The sequence below is a fragment of the Chiloscyllium plagiosum genome, chromosome 22, assembly GCF_004010195.1.
Source record: "Chiloscyllium plagiosum isolate BGI_BamShark_2017 chromosome 22, ASM401019v2, whole genome shotgun sequence".
Taxonomy (NCBI): Eukaryota; Metazoa; Chordata; class Chondrichthyes; order Orectolobiformes; family Hemiscylliidae; genus Chiloscyllium; species Chiloscyllium plagiosum.
In genome coordinates, this window is record NC_057731.1 from 20,723,035 (window position 1) to 20,748,806 (window position 25,772).

Sequence of the window (25,772 nt, forward strand, 5' to 3'; positions counted from 1 at the left end):
CTTTTTCCTAGGATGGTGACGTCTGCTTGTATGAGGGGGCATAGCGGCAAATTGAGGGGTGATAGATTTAAGACAGATGTCAGAGGCAGGTTCTTTACTCAGAAAGTGGTAATAACTTGGAATGTCCTGCCTGCCATTGTAGTTAAATCAGCCACATTAGGGGCATTTAAACAGTCCTTGGATAAGCATATGGATGATAGGATAGTGTAGGGGGGATGGGCTTAGATTAGTTCATAGGTCGGCACAACATCGAAGGCTGAAGGGCTTGTTCTGCACTGTATTGTTCTATGTTCTATGTCTATGTTCTAATATAAATTGTTAAACAGCCCCTGATGAGTCTCTGTAACTAAAATATAAACTAACAGTGAACAAAAACTCATTTAAGGAAATGGCACCTACTAAAATCAAAATTACACCATCTGGGGTGACAACGCACTCCAGCCCATGTAGTACCCACCACTTGCAAAAGGTCTGTTGTTTTGAACTTTTTAAACAGAGTCCATCTGGAGTGATGTAGGTTTAAGAAGGGTGACTATTTTAAGTAATGGAGTACATAGGTCAAAGCCTCCTTTTACATTGACAATGTAACTGTGTTTTATTTTGATTCACAATCAGTGAACAGCCTAACAAGCATGTATGACCTTGGAAGCCAAAATATTTGCGCCAAGAGTGAGTTCACATTCTTTAGGAACTCAACTGATCAATCCTGTGGCCCTTTCACTATCAAAAGTAGAAGGGACTAGTAACAAAAACGAGAATGAGTATGTCACCATGTAAAAAAATCAACAACTCAGCATCTGGGAGCAATGATCTCACTCCAATGCATGCAGGAACCTGGTCTTCAGGTATGAGGCACCCTCAGTGTTGCCATCTATCCCATACTCTGTCACAACACCGAAACAATCACCCAAGCAATCTCCCACTTTGTCTGTTGATCAAAAGTGAACAGTGCCATTTATGGACACATTATTTAGATTAAGAGATTAGCAGGAAAGAAAATGTACCCAACATCATAGTATCCTGATGGTCACTTATGCCTGTGCTGGGATCATGCTGTGCATGGACCCTTGGTACACAAAGCCAATTTTCACCAGAATGGAAAGAGTGTTGCTGGTGAGGCGAAAATGCCAGAATTTGCCAGAAATGCAAGTCCTCCTCCCGACTCTGGGTGTTGGCAAGAAGTGGGATTGGGACAAAACAGGGTTCATGCATGGTTCCCAGAGGGAGCTGGCCATTTTAAACAATGAACTGCCTCCAAAAAAGTTATATTTTGGAATCACCAATGTCTGGAACTAGGATTGTGAAGGTTATAGCAGGTTAAGCAGGCCTATTCTCAGTTCATTTCACTGAGATAGCTAGTCGATCCTTTGGAGAGCTAAGATACCCTAACAAATATGATGTCAGGACATCTTAGGGATTGGTATTGAAGGATCCTTTGATTGGATGGTCTATGCGAAATGGTCCTATGGAGATAATGAAACATGGAGAACATTGTGTGTAATTGCTGCATAAACCCATGGAACTATCCACCTTATAAAGTGTATGCATCTCAAAATGTGGGTGTTACCATTGCCCAGAAACTGAATTAGACCAACCATATACATACATGGCTACAAGTCAGAGGCTAGGAAGTCTATGGAGTGTACCTCATTGACACATGAAAATCAGTCCACCAGGTACAAGACAAGTAATTGAATATTATCCACTTGCCTGCAAGTCCATTAGCGCTCAAGAAGTTCAACAACCATTTATGACAAAGCAGCCTGCTTAATGGCAGCCCTACACCTTAAATAATCATTCCCTCCACCACCAGGGTCAGCAATGCGTATCATCACCAAAGGTTCTTTATAGACAACAAAATTCAAATCCCTGATCAGACAAGCAAATACGTAAGACCTATATTGTCATAACTTCACTGTCACTAAAGCAAAATTCAGAAACTTCCTTCCCAAGAGCACTGTGTGTACCTACACATGAACTACATAAGAACGTACAAATATTGGAATTAGGAGAGGGAGTTGGTAATTCAGCCCTTCAAGTCCACTCCGCCATTTAACATGGTCATGACTGATCTTATGCTGGTCTCATCCCCACTTTCCTGCTTGCTCGCTTTAGCCCACTTTTCATCAGAACCACAGAACTATTCAAGCAGTTCACCTTCTGAAGAGCAATTAAGAATCTGCTTTAAATAGCCCAGCCACTGACACCCTGTAACTGAATAAAAGAAATTATGAATGATAATATTTTTTGTCAATAGTGTAGCTTGCAATACAGAAAATTAATAAATAGGTCTTTTTTTTCTCATGTGTGCATGGGTACTTGTAGATCTTTTTTGCTAATTCATAGGACTTGGGCAGCTATAGTACGTAAAGTGACTGGAAATTAAAGCTTCCTCAGTCTATCTATTCAACAATGAGCATTGCAAATTTTGTCTGCAATTGTAAAAGTAGGGACTATAGTATTTTAAAAAACGGATTGGTTTTGCACTTAATATAAACTCAATTTGAACAGTCATACAATTCACTTTTACAAATTTTACAAATAAAAATATATTTTTGGAAAATAAACTTGGTCAGCAACACCCACATCCTATGAATGCATTAAAAAAGTACAGCATTTCACTGTTCAGCCAGTTTTGAGGTCAGTTTGCGCTTTGTGTTGCAGTGGTAGCTTTCTTGAGCTGTAATTCCTGGCAGGGTCTGAACATTCACACATGTGCAAATCACTATCAATGTTGGTGGCATCAAACAAAGGGTTCCTGATATTGTTTGTACAGGATCATGTATTTTATATTTCCCAGCTTCCTTCCCTACTCTACTGCCTAAGCATTTCCTTAATGCCACATCTCTTCTCAAATTGTGTACTAATAGTTAATTTCTCTTTAAAAAAAACAACAAAAAACAACTCCCAGCTCACTAGTGGTGAAAATTAGCAGTCTTTGCATGACTCATACTCCAAAGGGTGGACCCTCCTAACCTTCAGTGGGTACTATTGCACTGATTACAGAGCTAAGAAAAGGAAATTCATTGTGTGAGGACTCACAGGAATAGGACAATTAGTTGGCCCTTTTCTAGAAATCTGTAATAATAATATATAGTCACTTCCACACTTTTCTTTTACCTTTCCAAGCAAATGGAATGTTGGCAATTTACACCTTTATGTGTATCCTTTCCAGCTGTTAGGTTACATTAGAGTCCCTACAGTGTAGAAACAGACCATTTCGGCCAACCAGTCAACACCGACCCTCCGAAGAGTAACCCACCCAGACCCATTCCTGTCTGAGTGATGCATTTGACACTATGGGCAATTTAGCATGGTCAAACCACTTGACCTGCACATCTTTGGACTGTGAGAGGAAACAGAGCACCCGGAGGAAACCCACGCAGACACGGGGAGAATGTGCGAACTCCACACAGACAGTCACCCAAGACTAGAATCGAACCCCTGTCCATGGTGTGAAGAAACTGTAATGCTAACCACTGAGCCACTGTGCTGCCCTAAATGTGAGATGAGCAGAAACTCTCATCTCACTTCAGGTTTCCCTGCAAATTTTGCAACTGAGCCATTTGACACCATGGCAAAATTAATCTGCAGTATTCTCGATTCTCACCTATATTTCACGATTTTCTGATGTGCTATTCTGTATATTTCATGCTCTTAAAAAAAATGTCCATGCTAAATGTGTTTGTTTTGTCAACGTTGTGCTGCATTCCACCAAATCATTACTGAAGATCGTAAGTGGATCTTATTGAAGCATTGAAGGTGTTATGTCTAGCGAGAGAACCAGCAAGAGACCTGCACTGCCTTGTAGAAGGAAGGTCTATCAAACCACACACTAATCAGGCACTAGTAAAGCCGCTGCTGGGTCGTCCCCCAGAATCAAGGCTCCAGGGGTTGAAATCATGCCCAGCAAGAACTTGTGACCATTCAGAGCTCAGTAGCTCCTCTGCTCAATTGTAGAAGAGGTCTTGGCTGCTAGCACCCAGGAGTTCCAAGGTCATGGAAATCCGAGGAATTGATGTGTCCAGGGCAGGCTGAATAAGTTCTCGGGTGGGATTGGAGGGGAGTGGTGCCAAGAGTTTGCCTTCAACAGGGTGGTCTACAATGTTTATGTTGTTACCTCCAATAAAAAAAAGTGTGAAGATTCCAACAGACACTTATTACAATTGTTTACTATGTACCAACATTATACTCCCTCAAGTGTGCAAGCATCTGGGCTAACATTAAATAACTATGTTACAAAACAGGTGCATGCTTCCGGGAGAATGCCATGCTTTACATGAGTGGAGGTAAGGTGGAGTACAAGACCTTTATAGCCTCAGGTCACGTGCCAGGGACAATATCACGGACATGTTGTTACAGGGACAATATCATGAGCATCCCTCTTAAAAGCTAGATCACATCCTGACCACGAGACATTATACAATAAAAAGATTGGAAGCAAGGGCTAGAGGAATGGCTCCTAACAGGTAAACTTCCCCCATGCCTGATTTCCAGTCTGTAGTTCAGACACTGACTGCCTTTGACTGGTGCAAGCTCTTCTCCTCTGGGGTGACTAATTGCCTACAGAATACCACTATTAGGAATGCTGTTTGGACCAGATCTCCCTGCAAGGGAGTTAAAATATTTCTTCTTTTTGAAACAGCGCTGTTTAGATATATTATGATACAGTGTCTGCGTGGGTTTCCTCTGGGTGCTCCGGTTTTCTCCCACAGTCCAATGATTAGATTAGATTAGATTACTTACAGTGTGGAAACAGGCCCTTCGGCCCAACAAGTCCACACCGACCCGCCGAAGCGTAACCCACCCATTCCCGTACATTTACCCCTTTACCTAACACTACGGGCAATTTAGCATGGCCAATTCACCTGACGTGCACATCTTTGGACTGTGGGAGGAAACCGGAGCACCCGGAGGAAACCCACGCAGACACGCAGAGAATGTGCAAACTCCACACAGTCAGTCGCCTGAGTCGGGAATTGAACCCGGGTATCTGTCAAGTTTGTTTGATTTTTCAAACACCCCAATCAGATCATCTTTTAATTTTCCATAAAATAAAAATAAAATGGAAGAAAACCCCAATCCACAAAATGAGGTTGAGCTTCACAAGTGCTTAAAAAAAAGCAAAAATTGTGATTTGCAGTAACAAAATTTTCGTAAGATCTTTCTTCCCCTAATGCTTTGCCAATTTGCAGCAAATGGTTGTAATAATGGAGATGTGCAAATTAACAGCAACGTAAAAACACTGATAATGTATACTCATGAGCAATTAAATGCAGCAACCAGACTCTGTTTTCCTTGGGAACCCAAGAATGGCAACTTAATTATGTCTTCTTGGAGTTAGTTAATTGATCAGGGAGTAAATGGCTCACCACGCACTAAAGGTGTTACTGTGGGATACTAGTCATATACATCAGGGAGGCACCAGCTCAGTCCTGATTTAACCCAAGGTATCACTGGGATTGTGGACAATTAAGTTGGCCTCAAAATCTAGTACGGGGAAGTGTTCAGACATTGACATTGGATCAGAAAACCAGGTGAAGCTTGCTTGCAATGTGCCATGCAATCGTCCATCCAATAGGTACCTGGAAGCTAACTTCCTGATTGAACACTACAAATATAAATAATGCTTATGCATTTTCTCCTGATCAAAAGCTCACTATTTCCACAATCCCATCCAACCAAAGAATATGTCAGAACATCCAAATCAAACATTAATAATACAATGGCTGTCACATCACATGATTCAAATACACAGACTACTTTCCATAAAATATATATATCCCTTGTTGAATTCTCAAACCTGAATATGAGTATAGGGCAGTTCTGTGTCTCAAATCCATGAACTAGAATACCTGTATCTTGCTAACTTTTATCAAGTTGAGCTGAAGATATAGTTGGAGAAAGTGAGGTCTGCAGATGCTGGAGATCAGAGCTGAAAATGTATTGCTGGAACAGCGCAGCAGGTCAGACAGCATCCAGAGAACAGGAAAATCGACGTTTCGGGCATAAGCCCTTCTTCAGGAATTATTCCTGAAGAAGGGCTTATGCCCGAAACGTCGATTCTCCTGTTCCCTGGATGCTGTCTGACCTGCTGCGCTGTTCCAGCAACACATTTTCAGCTGCAGATATAGTTGGGCAGCACAAATTAACATCAGTTTGCATGATTATTTCACCATTTGATTATACACATATATATGTGAGAAAGAAAAATCTCTGTGAACAGAACAGCAGGAAGAATACCAGAGGGCTGACAGACTGTACTGCTCCATTGCTACCTCCACTACTTGTGTGTGTCTAAAGGCATTTTATGTAGATGTTCTGGGCAAACTGCAAAGAGGGACCGTTATCATAATTAAGATTTCAGACAAATATGCAGATCCTGGTGCGTTAAACACTGAATCTAAAACACATGCCTGAATTAATCTAATGCTTTTCTCAGTTTGATGTATTTTTTTTAGTCTTTGCTTTAAATTAATACTGCAATCTACGTTTGAGATATAGATTTGGATTATCTTGGGCTATGGGTGTCTGCACATGCACTCTCCCAGAGGCTGCTTGTTCCTTCTAAGTCAAGGTTTCAACCCCATGTGTACTGTAACACTTATTTACATCTGTGCATAGGAGGTTCTAAATTACAGCTCTCCAGTGCAGTGTGCATGTTCTCTTCCTGATGTTGCAGGTCACATCATCAATGACACCATAGTTTACAAGAATGTCATTATAAGACATAAACCGTTTTTGACCTGTAGCTTTTTAAAAAATCCATCCCACTAAAAATATATACTGCACATTCAACACAAGTTTTGTCCAAGCAAACCCTGTGCACTGTCAGGTTGGTATTGGTCTATAGATGGGACTGAAGGTATATAGTAACTTTCTTTTTGCTCCTGATTGCAGTGACTGAGTTTCACAAAAGCCAGATGCCCTCCTGTGATGTGGCTCGCACCTGAGCCAAGTCAATAAATAATAGTTAGTGAATCAACCACAGAGAATCAGAATCAAGCTCAATACTGCAATTTAATTGTTCACAGATGCATTCCAACAATGACAGTCAGAACTGTCAACACTGACTTTAAGCCCTTACTAGCCTAGAGTCCTGAGAATTGTCACACCCTCACTGTCAGCCTGATTAAGATCAAAGTCAAGAACAAGCGAAGATCGAATCGGAGAAGTTCCTGATCTATATTATTCCATTAAACTAGACAGAGCTGTGCACAGTATGTATTCTACTTGCATATTCTTAATTGAACATTAGTGGGCTCCCTAATGGCAGTTACAATGTTGGAGCAATTGCACCTTAGGGATTCCTCTTTTTAGATTTAACAAACATTTCTAAGAGAAACTTTCACATTGGAACTCAATTCTATTTCCAATTTTTTTTATCCCCAGGAGTCATCAGGATTGCCTCTACTTCAGGAGAGTCTGATCACAATAGAAAACCAGCAAGGATTTACTCCTCTCGTTTATATACAACTTGCTCTGCAAATTGTCTCCTGAGAAACAGGACAACAATAGAATGAAACTTACAACTATTGTTTAGTCAAATTTTCTCTGCAGAATCTAGTGAACATCAAAGTTAATGCATCACCTTTGCAATTACTAATTCAAAGAGGCAAATAATATTTGTGTGGTTACATTTGTTAAATTGCATTGTGTCTTCCTCCCTCCCTCTTCCAAAAAAAACATGAACCTTGAAATTGACTTTGTAAGAAGGAAGGATATTATGCTTCCTAACAAACATTGTCATTTTTAACATTTGAAATTTTGGCAATTTATGTCTTTCCAAGCATAAGTAGCTTTTTTTATTAATTGTAATACCAAGATAATCTATTGGTGAGGGTGAGCTATATTAGTATCTTTCACAGCCCCAGAATATTTCAAAGTGCTATACTCAGTGAAAACTGCTAGCGTTATCTGATGTTTATTTGTTGAAGGCTTCTGCATTCTGAGGCTGTGCAGTTAAACAAGAGGCACTTAAAAAATCAGCAATGCTCAGTATAGAAAGAGTCACCCTGTCCAGATAGGATGTAACTGAGGTTGCTGAGGAAAGCCAAGATGGAAATTGCACAGATCCTTGCCACAAGCTTCTCCTGCTTCCTAGATAGGGAATGGTGCCAGAGGATTGGAGGATTACAAACACTTCTCTGGAGATAAAAGGAGAGATGGTAAACCTGGAAACTAGAGACCAGCGTGTTGGTGGTGTGGACATATTGAGAGATCCAAATACGGGACATTAATTGACATTTGGTAAATATGAGTGTCAATAAATGCTGGCCAGCGTGGATTAAAAGCTATATTGTATTTGGTAACTCATTTGAGGTATTCCTTGATTTTATAGGTTTCTATGAGATCCCTCTCATTCTGATAAACTCCTGGGAATACAATTCTAACTGATTCCATCTCTCCTCATAAATCAGTCCTACTACAGAACTAAACTTGATAAACCTTGTTGCACTCTCTCTAAAGAACCCCACTAGTCCTCACCTACCACCCCACCAACCTCCAGATACATCGTATCATCCTTCGTCATTTCAGCCACCTCCAAACAGACCCCACCACCAAGGATATATTTCCCTCCCCACCCCTGTCAGCATTCCGGAAAGACCACTTCCTCCGTGACTCCCTTGTCAGATCCACACCCCCCACCAACCCAACCTCCACTCCCAGCACCTTCCCCTGCAACCGCAAGAAATGCAAAACTTGTGCCCACACCTCCCCCCTCACTTCCCTCCAAGGCCCCAAGGGATCCTTTAATATCCATCAGAAATTCACCTGCACCTCCACATCATTTACTGCATCCGCTGCACCCGATGTGGCCTCCTATACATTGGGGAGACAGGTCACCTACTTGCGGAATGTTTCAGAGAACACCTCTGGGACACCCGCACCAACCAACCCAACCGCCCCGTGGCTGAACACTTTAACTCCCCCTCCCACTCCGCCAAGGACAGGTAGGTCCTTGGCCTCCTCCATCGCCAGACCATGGCAACACGACGCCTGGAGGAAGAGCGCCTCATTTTCCGCCTAGGAACCCTCCAACCACAGGGGGTGAATGCAGATTTCTCCAGTTTCCTCATTTCCCCTCCCCCCACCTTTTCTCAGTCCCAGACCTCAGGCTCAGCACCGCCTTCTTGACCTGCAATCTTCTTCCCGACCTCTCCGCCCCCACCCCCTCTCTGGCCTATCACCCTCACCTTAACCTCCTTCCACCTATCGCATTCCCAACGCCCCTCCCCGAAGTCCCTCCTCCCTACCTTTTATCTTAGCCTGCTTGGCACACCCTCCTCATTCCTGAAGAAGGGTTTATGCCTGAAACATCAATTCTCCTTCTCCTTTGATGCTGTCTGACCTGCTGTGCTTTTCCAGCAACACATTTTTAAGCTCTGATCTCCAGCATCTGCAGTCCTCACTTTCTCCTAGCACTCTCTCTATGGCAAGAACATCCTTCCTCAGATAAGGAGATCAAAAATGCACACAATATTCTAAGTGTGGCCTCACCACTGCCCTGTCTCAATTGTAGCAAGGCATTCTTGTTCCTCTACTCAAATCCTTTTGCTATGAAGGCCAACATACAGTTTGCAGCACCTGCACACTTACTTTCAACAACTGGTGCACGAAGGCACCCAGTTCTTGTTGAATATTTCCCTCTATCAATTTACAACCAAATAATATGTCTGCTTATTTTTGCTACTAAAGTGAAGTGTCCACTTCATTCTGCACCCCCTGCCATGCATTTGACCACACACTCAGCCTGTCCAAATCACTTTGCGACATCTCTGCATCCTCCTCACAGCTCACCATTCCATCAACTTTATGTCATCTGCAAATTTGGCAATGTTAAAATTAGCTCCCTCATCTAAATCATTAACATATATTGTGAATAGTTGGGGTCCTCGTACCAATCCCTGCAATACCCTTCTAGTCACTGCCTGCCATTCAGAAAAGACTCATTTATTTTTACTTTTCTAACCATTCAATGGTGGTGAATTCCTTGTGCGAAATGTTGTGATAAACATTTTGTTATTGAACTTGTCTTGGGTGTACAGGAACATAGATTACAAAATTTCAAATCAAATCAAGAATAAAGAAAACAATAACAAACACCAGGAGAACATCGATAGGTTGCTGAAATGGACAAGTGAGAGAGACAAAATTTAAGCAGGAAAGTGTGAAGTCACACACTTTGGTGGGAAGAACGAACAAAGATAATAACTGCATAACACCATTTTAAAATAGGTTCAGAACAGTGATCTGGAGGCACAAGCATACAAGTCTTTGAAGCTCGCAGGACTCGTTAAGAGTTGTGATAAAAAGGGGTACATGATCATTGGTCTTAAGCACAGTTATAAAGGGGAAAAAACATGGAGGTTATGCTAAAATATTCACTTGCTAGGCTCTATTGTGGCCAATTCTGGACATCACACTGTTGAAGGATGTCAAGGTCTTTGCAACAATGTAAATGGAGACTTAGTCAATCAGTGCCTCAGATGAAAGACTTCAGTGAAGAGACTGGATAGGGGAAGGGAGGGCTTTATATTTTGAGCAGAGAAGTTTAAAAGTGGAAATTTGGCAGGGTTCAAATCAAGAAGAGAGAGTCTTCATACAATAAGGTGAAACTTTACCCAACAGTGAAACGGATGGGTCCAGGAGGCATAGATAGAAAAGGGATTGAAGTATCAGAGTCAGCATGAGGAAAATATGATTCAACAAGTTACAACCTTGAAGGTACTGTTTGGAAAGATTGCCATTGCCAAGAAAAAAGGGTTTTGCAGATAATTGCATTTCCTTGAAAAAAACGTGAGGATACCATAGAACCAAGGCTTTACTTCATGGATTGGTGCAGTACAAGCTTCCTCTGCAACTCTCCTTTCTCTACCAAAGAGTGGGTTGTGAGTTTTTGTCAGAGGAAATGCCTCCAGGCTAAGGAGAATATCAAAACAGCAGGGGATTGATCATTTCAATATATCTACCCAGAATTGGTTAGAGATCATTACTAGAGGAGATTGGAGTAGTGAATCTCAGCATGGAGGATTATAAATATATATTTGGTACAAGGTAAATAGCAGCAGGAAAATGGATGGCAAGGTAAGTATCAAAATGGAATATGTTCAGGCAATCTCTGCAGTTATTTTTCTATCTGTCCTAAAATGCTTATTGACACTTGGCTTCTGTGTAAATGTTTCCCCTGTATGAACAGTCAGCAATCAGCAAGTGGTCCAACTTGGAGCAAACCTAGTCTTTATCCAGTTGGAAGCTGAACATTGCACAACATGTACACTGGATGCTGAATGTTATTTAAAAATTAGTATTGGCAGTTCTTTTTTTTTCCCTTGGGTATATTGCGAACATTCTTGACTTTGACTTGCATTAGTGAATTATATAGTACTCTTTGGAAATGGGTCAAACCTCACAACAGTATTAATTATCTTGAATTCCTAAAGTAACTATAAAAGCTACAATGTTCAGTTGATTTACTGTTTAAAAGATATTTCTGTTGCAGAATACGTGTTATTTACCTTTGCTACAACCAGGAGAAAAACATTTCTTAAAATTGGATTGATAGATATCGTGAAGGACAGAGGTAATGTTGTGCCGAGGGCTTTGCTGGAAGCATATCCATCTCTGAAACAGAAGGTGGCAGCTTTTAAGTTCACTCCAGGACATGAAGCACAAAACATTTAGCCTGACATCAGTACAGCATCAAGATTGGTGCAGCACCAGAGGATTCAACTTTCAAATGAGACAGTGGACCAATGTCTTGTCTGCCCTCACAGCTCAAGAAGAGTGAGGGAGTGTCCTAGCTAAAATTCAATCTATCAATATCGCAAAAACAGATCACATGGTCATCATGTTTGTGGGAGCTTGCTGTATGCAAACTGGCTGTCTGCTTGTTCCCTACATAAATACTTGACTGGCTGCAAAGTACTTTGAAATGCCTGCTAGGCTTGAAAAGATGCCATAGAGTTGCATTTATCTTTCTAATCATTTATTTTGACAAAAGTAACAATAAACATAGGATTAAAATTCCTCTAGGCGGCAGTACAGATCACACAGAGTATGCAGATGCACCGTACATAATCCATACCTGGGTGGCACCGTGTAAGCAATAGATGAATTCCATCCAATTTAGAACAGTTCTTTCCCAAATACATCCAAATGTCCACCAAATTAACCAAACTGGAGCAAGTGCTTGTCTTATTGCAATGCTGTGTTTCACATTAACAACAGTAGGACTCAGCTTTTAACAAGTCCAATCAGTGAAAATGTGAAGAACCAACTGTGGGCACTGGATCACTGCCTGCCTACCAATGCACTCTGCTTTCTAAGAGACAGTGAGGACTGCAGATGCTGGAGATCAGAGCTGAAAATGTGTTGCTGGAAAAGCGCAGCAGGTCAGGCAGCATCCAAGGAGCAGGAGAATCAACGTTTCGGGCATTGACGTTTCGGGAATCGACGTTTCCTGAAGAAGGGCTCATGCCCGAAATGTCAATTCTCCTGCTCCTTGGATGCTGCCTGACCTGCTGCACTTTTCCAGCAACACATTTTCAACTCTGCTTTCTAAGTCAAGAAGACAAACTGTGATTGAAAGAAACATTGGTGTATCTGCCTTCATACAAGTTAACAATTTTTGCTTCTAAATATAATTAATTTGTGTCAATGAGAGTATATGGATTTTTATTCCTTTATAATTCAAGTGCAATTACAAACCAAAATGGCCTCCATGTTGTAATATACAGAACTCCAGTAGATGGCATTTACTTTAAAGACTCTTGTGCTAAATTCATGACCTGTTCAATTAATTTCTTATTACTCCAGTCAGCAAGTTAAGCTCACAATCAGTCCAACTAAAACAGGTTCTTGGATGATGTTTTTCACAATGTGACGACAATCTTGGCATAATATGACATTTTCAGTCAGGCCACCCAAAAAGGAAAATTATATTTCCACTATGTTCTGGGCCATTGTCCACAAGTTTCTGTTTAATTTTAACACTAACGCTTCATTCTGAAGTACTCAGCCTTCAATAACATTTGCTGACAGATTTAAATCCATATTTTCTCTGATGCAGTTTCCTCAAAAATTTTGTTCTTTCATCATTTCCTTCCCTTAACCCATCCAAAACTCACCACAGTTTGAAATGAAGGTGCCAGTTCTATCAGTAAATGTTTTCTTCTGTTGCTAAAATGGATGGATTTACCTGACTGGCACTGACTAATAAGTTCACCACACAGCTATCTGAATTGCTGACACTGGGACTCCTGTGTGCTGCTAGACTGGCCACAGAAACACTCCCAAATTCCTCACTTGCACACACATTCTTAGCGCTGACCCCAGAAGGCTGTTTGCAAAATGGAGAACTTTTCTACGTTTGACAAATGGAGGTCTGTGACCCTGATGAGAAACAGCACACAAACAAAGCTCAAGACATAATTACATGGCACATGTGAACAGGCTCTCTCTTTTAATCACTGTAATGTGGAAGCCAATACAAGATCTAAATGCATCTCAAGTGCAAATGTTCTGAATTAACTGTAATTATTCAGTCCATTTTTCTTTAGGCTCTCTTTAGGAAGCAAAAGTATTTATTTGCAGTGATCAATCTAATCCAATGGTCCTAAACAAAATATTCCCTACATACGATAGGCCTCTACAATCAACTATTCCTGTCATTTTATTCCTAGGTATTACACCTCTGTTTAAAGACAACGTGTACATCTTTGACTGGACCTCAATACAATAGATAATATTTAAATTCACTCCTAACATATTATCCCCTAAATGATGTATGACCACTTATTACAAATAGTCATAATGTACTGAATATGTTTTAAATGGTGTAGGTCAATTCAGATTAGATATCTGAGAGTTTTTGGTAATCATGATGTATAAAATGTTAGAAATAAAACAGCTATAATTGTAACGCATAAAAATAGATGACAGAGAATAGTGACAATTGGAAATCATACTTTAGTAATGACAAATTACTTAAAGCCTTATTACTCTTCGGGGTCAGAGTCCTTCAATCCCATTATGGGCTTATTCTCCAGCAATACCTAACTCAAGACCAACCCATTAGATACGAAGCAAACTAACATACAACCAGTTGGAGGAGTGAATTGGGTCCCCTTTTTTCAATCTGCTCAGTTAACCACAAAGACTTAAAATTATCTTCTTAGTATGCAGTTATATACCATTCCAATAAAAATGTAGTTAACCAGAGCCAATTGTAAGGTTCTCTTGAGTGAAAAAAAGAACGAACAAGATGATTACCTACCTGAAAAATGTAATTAAAAAATGCAACACTAAAAAATACAAAGTTTAAAAAGAAATATCTTATAATAAAAAGGGGATATACGATTTCTAATTCTGAGGATGTTCTTGCAGTCTAATGTTTTAACCTGAGCCCATGGTTGGTTAGGGATGTCCTGAATTAAATGCAACTGTGAATACTGTAGATTTGAGTATTCAATGACCACATGGTTTCTTGCAAGTTTGAGTTGTCATTGGGTACATTGTGCTTCAAAAGGCTGAGAGAAAGCAAGGAGACAGATCATTCTTCAATTCCAGTCCCAAACCATCTTAATTCCCCACAAAATCAAAAACTGCTCCATGAAACACATCTGATTTGTGTATTCCAATGTCTGATGTTTTTAAGCTGATTAAACATGGCAGATTTTCATATCTCCAACATAAACTTTCCATAAATGAAACAGGAGATACAAATCAGACTTTTTGATTTTAAATTCTTTGATAACATCAATTGCCATTCTGAGTGGCTCCTGGTTATGGACTTCATAAAGCCTGCCTCACCTGCAGTCAGGTGATCACTGCAGCCATTTTTAAGTCAATGTTCTTTGTTTTTTGAAGCTCTTTCAGGCCATGAGAATCAAAGGGAATCAAATCAGATGATGGAAGTCGAAAATTGCTAATCCATATTGTGATTATGCTGTCACTTTAAAAAGGTTATTTTGTCCTGGGTATTTTTGAAGAGGGGTTGTAAAGGCAAAGGTACCAAAGTGTCTACTGGAGCCACCACCATTATTTAATACTCACTGTTGCTACTACTGTCTCCAAATTTGTCAAAGATCCTTAGACAGCACCTTCTAAAGCCATGACCACTTCCATCTAGAATGACAAGGACAGCAGATACATGGGTATACTATCACCTGCAAATTCTCCTTCATGCCACTTATGATCCTGACTTGGAAATATATGACCATTCCTTCACTGTTGCTCAGTCAAAATCCCGGAATTCCCTCCCTCAGGGCGTTGTGAGACAACCTACATTGCATGGTTCAACAAGACAGCTCACAACCACCTTCTCAAGGGCTGCCAGAATGGGCAATAAATGCTGGCCCAGCTGGAAACACCCACATTCACAAGTGGAGAAGACAAAAATATAGTTAATGTAATCTGAGGAAATCCTGATTTTGCGAGAACAATTTTCCTATATTTAAAGCATGTAAAAGATAGTTCTGTAATAGTCAATTCATCCCAGGAAAATATTCTGTGTACCATTTTCAGTACCAAATTTCTGCTGAAATCAGCAATATAGCTCGATGTCAGTCACAAGTATGTACTTTCATTTTATGAAGCTGGATACTTCCACTATTACTTATTTCACACAGTATCCCATAGCTGTGGAGACTGAAGCTGATTAATGTTCTACTGTAAGCAAAATAATCTCAACACAAAAAAGGTGATAAAAGCACACCATTAACTACTCACTCTTTAATGGCAAAAGAATCAAACTTGTTTCTTGAAATAATGGAATCCTGTACAACTAAAACATGCATATGCATGAAGGCATGTCATCCTTCAATGCAACGTCCAATGTATCGACCTGATTTTTCAATACAAACTTGGGGGACTGTCGAATGCATGGTACAGCACTGGAATCATCACTTTAACTCACAAGGCTGTTTAATTCTCCAACTCTCCGATCAAATAGTTTCATGCCAACTTTTCATCAGCTCTCATTAATAAGTCTTGTTCAGAAATATTAACTTTATTTCACTCAGATGTTGTCAATTTTTGATTATTGTCAGCATCTACACTATCATGCCTTTTTATTTCATGTCAATTTGCCTGCTAGTTGTTTTTCTGGAACAACATTGTTGACATTTTACTGCAATCAACATATTTAAATGGAATAGTTACTTTTAAAAAAACATTGTACCACTTTTTCAGTTGGTTTACTAAATGCACTTTGTTAGTTTAAATTGCGAAAACATATTGCATGGCCTGCAATCATAGAAATTTTGCTGAATTCTTCTGGCATCTCTCCTTCCTATACATTTGCCAAACACTTTATGAAAACAATGTCTCTTTATTAAAGAAAACAGCAAAAAGCAATGATAGGATCTCAAAAGGTTCTACACAGCAATCTTTCATTGAAGTCCTTGCAAGGCTTATATAAGAAACAATATTTTTGAAAACTTGACAAGGTTACATTATATTGACTACCTTCCAAGTTAGGATGATTTAGACTTCTAAAGCCAGCTCATACAGATCAATGAAAGTGGTTCCAACTCATTGAGTATAGCATCTCAAGCAGCTTATATCAAAAGCATTTAACCAGAAAGTCTTTTACTTATAGTTCTGTCAGTACCAGCTGAGCTTTTATTATTTGGATAGCTGTGGCTGTTTCAAGGCTGACTAATAAATTGCAAAACAGATTCTGGAGAGAGTCCCAAACTCACAAGAGCTGTCACCAATTAAACAATTATATATAAAATAACAAGCATATGCATGGGGTTTACAATACTGCCATCTGATCTTGGAGTTCAGGTAACATCATGAACTGCCAGAAAAGAGCATTTAACTCATTGCTTTTCCAGACCACACATAATTTGCCTTGCAGCATAATCTAACTCATTTATTTAATCTCCCCAGAGAAGTAAATATATATACAAAAGAAACTCCCAAGAAATTAAAGCTCAGATTTGTCCTGATGATTCCACCACCCCTCCCCTCCTCCAAAGTAATCTTCCAACACTCCAGGATATTGATCTGGCACCAGAATAGACAGTCTATTCAATTCCAACTGGTTGCATTCCACAAATGTTTCTAGGGTCCTAACTGTAAACAAGCCTTTATGTTCCACAGGGTACTTGACTCTCAATCTATGTGTGTTTATCCTTCCAGCCTCTGATTCTGTCTTAACTAGGTGTTTATACAACATTCTTTGTAAAGGAGTTAATTGACAGACCATTAATTTCATTATTGCTCTCAATTACTCACAGAAAACAAATCCATCGCCTAACTTGAATCAATCAAATTTCACAATAATTTTCAAATTTCAGTGGTTGATGTGAAGCTATATTTTCTGTTTTAAAGACCAAAATATGTCACCACCTGACCTGAGTTTGTTCCAAGTAAAATGAACTGAACTCTGTAAACTTTGTTTCTACTAAGTCAAAGTCTTTGTTTCTTTCTTGTTGAGTTTCTCTAAACAGTTTCCAAGGTACTCCAACCTTTTGAAGATGGTGTTCTATATTTATGAAATGGCTACAAATAATAATAAAGGCCTCACCTATTTCCTCACCCATTTTCTTCAGAATTGCAGGCTGTGTCATGTCTGTTCCTGTCCTGCAAACAATGAATTCTTCAAGTTTATTCATTGCCATGTTTACCAACTTCTACATATATTATGGACTCCTGAAACAATTCAATGTACCAGTTGTTTCAGGTTGCTGTCTGTGAAAGCTGACATGGAAATTTATTCAACACATTTGCCCTTTTGGGATTTTCTTAATTTTATATCCATCATGTCTTTTAAAAGGACTGAGCTAGTTTTAAATATTTTAACCAGTTTGTTTTTAATTTAATAAGCTTTGAATACATCTTGTTGTTCATGCTTTAACCCTGTATTCCAACTAATGCGGAGAAAATGAGGACTGCAGATGCTGGAGACCAGAGTTGAAAACACCACATTTTTCAACTTCCAACTAATGCCCATAGTAATCCTCATATGATTTATATTATTCAGGAAATTCTCCCTACCCAAAGGCAGCAAACTCCATACTGGGTACAGCTTCTGAAATTTATAATCCATCTAAGTGACTATTATTCACATTTTAGCCTTCGACTCAGGTTATCCAACCTAATTGTAATCCTTATATGCATTAATGAAAACAAACATTGCCAGAGAAACTCAGCAGATCTGATAGTATTTGTGCAGAGAAAGCAGAGTTAACAATTTGAGTCCAGTGATCCTTCTTCAGAATTGGTTCTGAAGTTGGTACCAATATGTTCCATGATCTCTGTCTGTCAGCTCTGAAGAAGGGTCATTGAACTCGAAACGTTAACTTTGCTTTCTCTTCACAAATGCTGTCAGATCGCAGAATCCTGACAGTGTGGAAGCAGGCCATTCAGCCCATTGATTGCACACCACCCCTTCAAAAAGCATATCACCCAGATCCACTCCCTTATCCTATTCCTGCAACCCTGCATTTCACATGGTTAATCCATCTAACCTGCACAACCCTAGACACTATGGAGTAATTTAGCATGACCAATCCACCTAACCTGCTCATCTTTGGACTGTGGGAGGAAATCAGAGCACCTGAAGGAAACCCATGCAGCCACAGGGAGAATGTGCAAACTCCACACAGACAGCGACCCACGGCTTGAATTGAACCCGGGTCCCTGGAACTGTGAGGCAGCAGTGCTAACCACTGAGCCACCTTGCCGCCATAGATAAAATCATAGAATTGCTACAGTGCAGAAAGAGGCCATTAGGCCCATTGAGTTTGCACTGACCATCTGAACAGGTGACCAATCCACTTAATCTGCACATCCTTAGAAACTTTGGGACAATTTAGCATGGTCAATCTACCTAACCTGCTCCTGCACTGCCGAGGTCTGCTAAGTTTCTGATGAAGGGCTTTTGTCCAAAATGTTGATCCTCTGGCTCCTCAGATGCTGCCTGACATGCTGCACTTTTCCAGCAACACACTCTTGACTCTAATCTCCAGCATCTGCAGTCCCCACTTTCGCCCAAGTTTCTCCAGCAATTTTTATTTTTGTTTCAGTCTTCCAGCATTTGTAATTCATTGTTTTACCCTATATACTTTAGACTGGTTTACAAAGTGAAAGAGTATTTTTTCCACTCAGTTCATGAACTGAATTTCAGTCCACTTTTCAGCCTTTAGCCCTTTTTATTGTTACGGTGATCGAAAGCAGATAGTGCAGCAGTACCATCCCCTTTCTAACAGAGATATCATTTTGAATACTGACAGGAGAAAGAGGGAAGAAAGAAGAACAGCAGAGTCCAGGATGTGCTGGCTAAATGAATAGAGAACTGGCTGGACAGCAGGAGCCAGAGAGTAGTAGTGGAAGGGAGTTTCTCAAAATGGAGAACTGTGACCGGTGGTGTTCCACAGGGATCTGTGTTGGGAACCTGTGTTTGTGATATACATAAATGATCTGGAGGAAGGTAAGGCTGGTCTGATTAGCAAGTATGCAGATGACATTAAGGTTGGTAGAATAGCAGATAGTGAAGGGGACTGTCAGAGAATGCAGCAAAACATAGATAGATTGGATAGTTGGGTGGAGTACAAGCCAGGCAAATGCGAGGTGATGCATTTTGGAAGATCCAAGTCAAGAGTGAACTAAATGGTAAATAGAAAAGTCCTGGAGAAAATTGATGTTGAGAGAGATTTTGGGTTTTCAAGTCCATTGTAACCTGAAGGTGGCAACGCAGGTCGATAGAGTGGTCAAGAAGGCATATGGCATGCTTTCCTTCATCGGACAGGGCACTGAGTACAAGAATTGGCAGGTCATGTTACAGTTGTGTAAGACTTTGATTTGGCCACATTTGGAATACTGCGTACAGTTCTGGTCGCTGCATTACCAGAAGGATGTGGATGTTTTGGAGAGGGTGCAGAGGAGGTTGAATAGATTTGAATTATTTTCATTAAAAAGACTGAAGTTGAGGGGGGACCTGATTGAGGTCTACAAAATCATGAGAGTATAGAGAGGGTGGACAGCAAGAAGCTTCTTCCCAGAGTCGGGGACTCAGTTACTATGGGTCATGAGTTCAAGGTGAGAGGGGAAATGCTTAAGGGAAATATGCTTGGAAAGTTCTTTATGCAGAGGGTGGTAGGTGTCTGGAACGTGTTGCCAGCAGAGGTGGTAGAGACGGGCATAATAGCATCATTTAAGATGTATCTAGAAGGTACACGAATGGGCAGGGAGCAGAGGGATACAGATCCTTGGAAAATAGGCAACAGGTTTCGATAGAGGATTTGGATCGGCGCAGGCTTGGAGAGCCAAAGGACCTGTTCCTGTGCTGTAATTTTCTTTGTTCTATGGTGATAGGGATTTAATTTTAAGGGGAACAGACAGGACTTTCTGCAGTCACAGAAGAGACTTCAGGATAGTATATTGCCTCCCTAGTGCCAGGGTCAGGGATGTCACTGAATGATACTGGGCATGCTGAAGAAGAGGGCAAACCAACAGAGATCGTGGTACACATTGCTACCAATGACATGGATAGAAAATGGGATTAGGTGCTGCGAACAGAATTTTGGGAACTAGGAAACAGATTAAAGAACAGGACTCCAGAGGCAGTAGTGCTAATGAGTATAAAAATAGGAGGTCAGTGTAGATGAAAGTATGGCTGGAGAGGTGGTGCTTTATATTTCTGGGATATTGGGACTGTTTTTGGGAGTAGTAGGACAAGTGTTGCACCTGAAATGAAATGGAACCAACATCTTTTAGGGGAGCTTTGCTAGTGCAGTTAGAGAGGGTTTAAACCAACTTGGCAGGTGGTGCGAGATTCAGACAGAATATTCAGCCACAAGGAATGAATGACCAAAAAGAGAAATTACAGACCAGTTAAGGCACAAGGAAGTTTGGCAAGATCAGACGGTATTTATTTTAATGCAAGGAGTCTGATGAACAAGGCAGATGAGGGCACAAACTAACACATATGATGTAATTGATGTTACTGAGACATGGTTGAGAGAGAGGCAGGACTGGTAGCTCCATATTCCAAGATACAAGGACTTTGGGTATGAGAAGGAAGGATGTAAAGGAGGAGGAGTTGTCACAGTATTGATCAGGGGATCAATTACAGTAGTAAGGAGGGATGATATCTTAGAAGGCTCCTCAAATGAAGCCATATGGATAGAACATAAAAATCAAAGAGGAGCAATAACATTGTGGGGAGTGTACTATAGACCTCTAACAGTTCTAGAACACTAGAAGAGCAGATGAGTGTGTAAACTTTAGATAGGTGCAAAAGTAATGAGGTAGGGACTATAGGGAAGATCAATTTCCCCAACGTTAACAGGGGTTGTCATTTCTTCCCACAGATGCTGCCAGAGATGCTGAGTTTCACTAGCAATTTCTGTTTTTGCTGTGGGAAATTTGAAAATGCATCTAAGGGAGCTTTTTAAGCCAGTACACAGAAGGTCCTACAAGTGACAGGGCGGTCCTGAAGGTAATTTTAGGTGATGAAGCCAGGCAAGTGGTGCAGTATCAGTGGGGCAGCAGCTTGCAAATAGCGATCCCATTAGATTCTCCATTAGATTCAACACGGTTTTGAAAAAGGACAAGGATGGGCCTGAAGTCAAAGTTCTAAATTGGATGAGACTGATTTTAATAAAATCAGGAAGGATCTGGCCACAGTCGACTGGGAGAAAACATGTTAAGGTAAATCTGTGTCAGAACAATGGAATGCAATCAAGAAGGAATCAGGGTGAGTACAGGGCTAGGTAAAGGGTGGGACCAACAAATCCAGTGAACCCTGGCTATTGTGAGATATACAGGATTAGATGAAGAGAAAAATGGAGGCTTCTGGCAGATACTGGGGGAATAAAACAGCTGAAGCCCACAAGGAGTACAGAATGTGCAAGGACAAACTTAGAAAGGAAATTAGGAAAGCAGAGAAAGAGCATGAAAGTATAACGGTAGGTAAAAGAAAGGAAAATCCTAACTTATTTTGTAAGTACTTTCAATGTGGAAGGATAGTGAGGGAACGATTAGGACTCATTAAAGACCACAGTGGTAATTTGTGCATGGAGCAGGAGAACCTCGATAGGATTCTAAATGAATCCTTTGTATCAGTGTTCACTAGTGAGCAGGATAATTTGGGTATAGAAATCAGAGAAAAAGGCTTTGATATAATTTAAGAAATTATCTTAGATGGAGAGGAGGGGGCACGCTTATAAGTAGATAGTCTCCAAGACTGGATGAAGTATATCCCAGGCTGTTGTGTGAGGCAAGGGAGGAAATAGCAGGGAATGCTGGGAATAATTTTTAATTCCTCTGTGACCACAGGAGAGGCACCTGGGATTTGGAGAACAATGAATGTGGCACTGTTATTCAAGAAGGGAGCAAGGGATAAACCTGGAAGCTACAGGCCAGTCAGAATAACCTCAATGGAGGGAAAAACATTGGAAGCATTTCTGAGGGACAGAGTTAATCTGCACTTGGAAAGGCACAGATTTATCAAGGACAGTCAGCATGGTTTTATTGAGGAAAGGTCATGTCTGACCAATGATTGAATTCTTCAAAGAGGTGACTCCAATGCATTCAACATAGCCTACTCGAATTGCAATAAGGCTTTTGAAAAGGTCCTGAGTGAGACTATTAGCAAGGTAAGAACCCATGGGATCCCAGGAAATTTGACTAATTGGATGCAGAATTGTCTGAGTGGCAAAAAGCAGAGGGTGATGGTCTGGGGCTCTTTTGTTTTGTGACTGGAGGCCTGTATCCAGTGGGGTTCCATAGGGATCAGAGTTGTGCCTTTGCTGTTTGTGGTGTATATATATATCATTTAGAATTGAATGTAGGAGGGTTGATCAGTAAATTCGCAGATGGTATGAAAATCGATGGGCGTAAATAATGGGGAGGATAGCCTTGCACTACAGGAGGACATAAACAGCTTGGTCAGATGAGCTGTGAGTGGAACCTCATTACTGGAGATTGACAGGTTTTAAATTAGTAGTGTAGTGGGGCTGCTGGATTCCAACTGTACAATTGATCAGAATGCTCAGCTGAGGAGGCAAACCCCATGTGGCTGCATTTTCTGACAGTCTATTCCAATGGGGTAAAAACAGATGACTAAAGGTGTTTTCCTAGGGCTTAATTCTGAAAATAAAGTCTGGCCACTTTCAGGTTAGAATATGTAGGAATTAATTTTACCTCCCTCTGAAGAACATTTAGATCCATTTTTTGATTGTCGAGAAATCCGTGTAGATTGGGATCAGATCTTCAGCTTTGCAGAGAGCAGATTTTAACTCGACTGAAAATGTAAGTGAAATCCTGATAAATCCTAACCGTGTCTACCGCCTGAAATCGAGAACGCACATTGTTAAAATTTGGTCACTGAATGAAAGCTGATTAACTACTTTTTTTTCTCCAGTGAATGTTTAACCTTGCTGTGTCATTACAGCAACCAAGTCAAACCTATAATCTTTTTGGGCAGCTATCCGTTTATAATCCAGTCAGGCAATTTGAAAGAGGCAATGAGCAGAGTTCAAAATCTTCCACAGTGAAAGGGAAGGGTTTTGAAATAGGCAGCTCACTGTAATGGCCTGGGAAGAGATTGCATCCACTCACTCTTACAGCCAAGAATTAGACATTAATATGAAACTGCCCAAAGAGGGCTGAAAATAACATGGAAAACTGGGGAGTCAAGGATCTTTTAATAAGCAGGAAATGAAACAATCTATCAAATTCTTATTGATACAATGACAATGCTCTACAGACAGCTAATCCGGTCATTTTAATTCAGTTCTACATAAAAATGTCAATGTTAATGCTGCAATAACAGCACAAATGATGACAATTATTTCATTATTAGCTGTGCAACTGACATATGAGATGCTGGAAAATCTAATTTGAATGAATCGTGGTTTGTTCAGTTTGACGTCAATGTAAAATTACAGAGAATACAATGAGCAAGCATTTAACTAGTGAGCAGCATTGTTTTTATGCTAGGTTCTGGTCCTCACTGATGCTATTTATCTTTAAAACAGCTGGTTACTAAACTAATCAATACGCACAGTTCTCAAACTTAGCCTTTGTTCCAATTTGAGCCAGGGCTATGTAAGAGCTGGTTCAAAATCGTGATTATCCTATCCACATAAAAAGTTCTTCATTCCATGCTCTCTCTCACAATGTGATGGTTGCTATCATGAGAGTTATGTAAAAGAAATCTTTTCATGTACAGACTGAGAGGAGGAACATGTGTTATTTTCTCCATCATGATATCCAGTGTAGGGATTATGGTGACTTAATACCTTGTAACTGAACTCAATGTATCATATCCTTGCATTAAAAAATGGCTGGTCAAATATTCCTTCAATAAAACGGCTCTTTTTAGTCAATTTCTATCTTTACATTTTAGTGATTCTATTTCTGGCCTAGCCTGGTGGAACTGGCTGAGCACATACAGTATGTCTTAATATGTGTTCCTCTCTCAACAGGAAATAACAAAGCCAGAGTAAATAATCATTGCCTTACCAAAATCTGCCACAAAAGACAAAAGGACTTGCATTTAAATAAAAACAGAAAATGCTGGAAATATTTGGCAGATCAGACAGAATCTGTGGACAGAGAAAGATAGTTAGTAATTTAGATCAATGACCAGAACTGGAAAACTTAGAGGCGTGACATCTTTTTAAGGACATTTAGAAGTAGTGCAAAAAAGGGGCTGGTGGGCCCATCCTTTTGAACAACAATTGCCGGTAATGATTCTACTTTTCTCAATTACTGCCCCTCGTGGAATCATTTGTTACTTCAGTCTCAACTGTCCCAGTGCAATCTTTGATTTGCCTTACAGCATCAGCTCCTTTGTCACTTAATCTCCCCTATTCTCTATTCCTTATTACAGACCTTTCCCTTATCTTCCTTCCCCTCTCCTCACTCTCCTGACACTTTTTAATTACAATTTGAACATCTCTACCACCATCCAGGTCTGATGAAAAATCAGCAACATTGGTCAGAATTTTTCCAGTGAGAAACAGAGGTGGATGTGGGGGTGAGCTTGGTGGAAAGGTATTTGCAATATTCCATATAATAACATCAAGTCAAAGCCCCCTCCCCCGCTGCCTCTCTGATTGATGCTAGGACACCTGAATGCCATTTTACAATTTGGCAGTCAGCCAATATTCTTTATCAAGAGGACAGCTTGCCCTCACCTCCCCCCACCCATGCCACCTTCTGGCCACTAATTGGCCAAGCCGTATTTGGGCATCACAATCAGCATGAAGTTTGAAGTGGGTGGTACTCAGCTCCTGAGAACCCCACTGTGTTATGTTTAATTCCAGCTGTCAACACTTCTGCTCTCTCCACACACAGCCAGACCTACAGACCACTTCCCACAATTTTTTGTGTTCGCTTCAGGGTCCCAGTAGTAGTCATAGAGTTGTACAGCATGGAAACAGACCCTTTGGTTCAACTCATCCATACCAACCAGATATCCTAAATTAATCGAGTCCCATTTGCCAGCAGTTGGCCATATCCCTCTAAATGCTTCCTATTCATATACTTATCCAAATACCTTTTAAGTTGTATAATTGTACCTCGTCAACCACTTCCTCTGGCAGTTCATTCTGTACCTCCATCACCCTCTATGTGAAAAAGTTGCCCCTTCAGTCCCCTTTTAAATCTTTCCTCTCTTACATTAAACATATGCCCACTAATTTTTAAATAAATCTTTTTCTTTATTTCCTCAAGGTGTCTCAATTTACAAGTAGTTACTTGTTAACATATGGTCACTGTTGTAATTCAGGCAAATGCAGCTGTGATTT

General features: G+C 40.3%; 1 long non-coding RNA gene across 1 annotated transcript in view; it reads right to left on the reverse strand.

Moving 5' to 3' along the window:
• The window catches only part of LOC122561116, a 129,262-nt gene extending 104,970 nt beyond the window's left edge, over positions 1–24,292 (reverse strand). Inside the window, exons 1-2 of the long non-coding RNA XR_006314913.1 lie at positions 23,161–24,292; positions 17,540–17,595 (exon numbers count right to left, since the gene is read on the reverse strand). This is a non-coding gene — a long non-coding RNA (uncharacterized LOC122561116). The remainder of the gene's footprint in view (positions 1–17,539; positions 17,596–23,160) is intronic.
• Between the last annotated feature and the right edge of the window lie 1,480 nt (positions 24,293–25,772).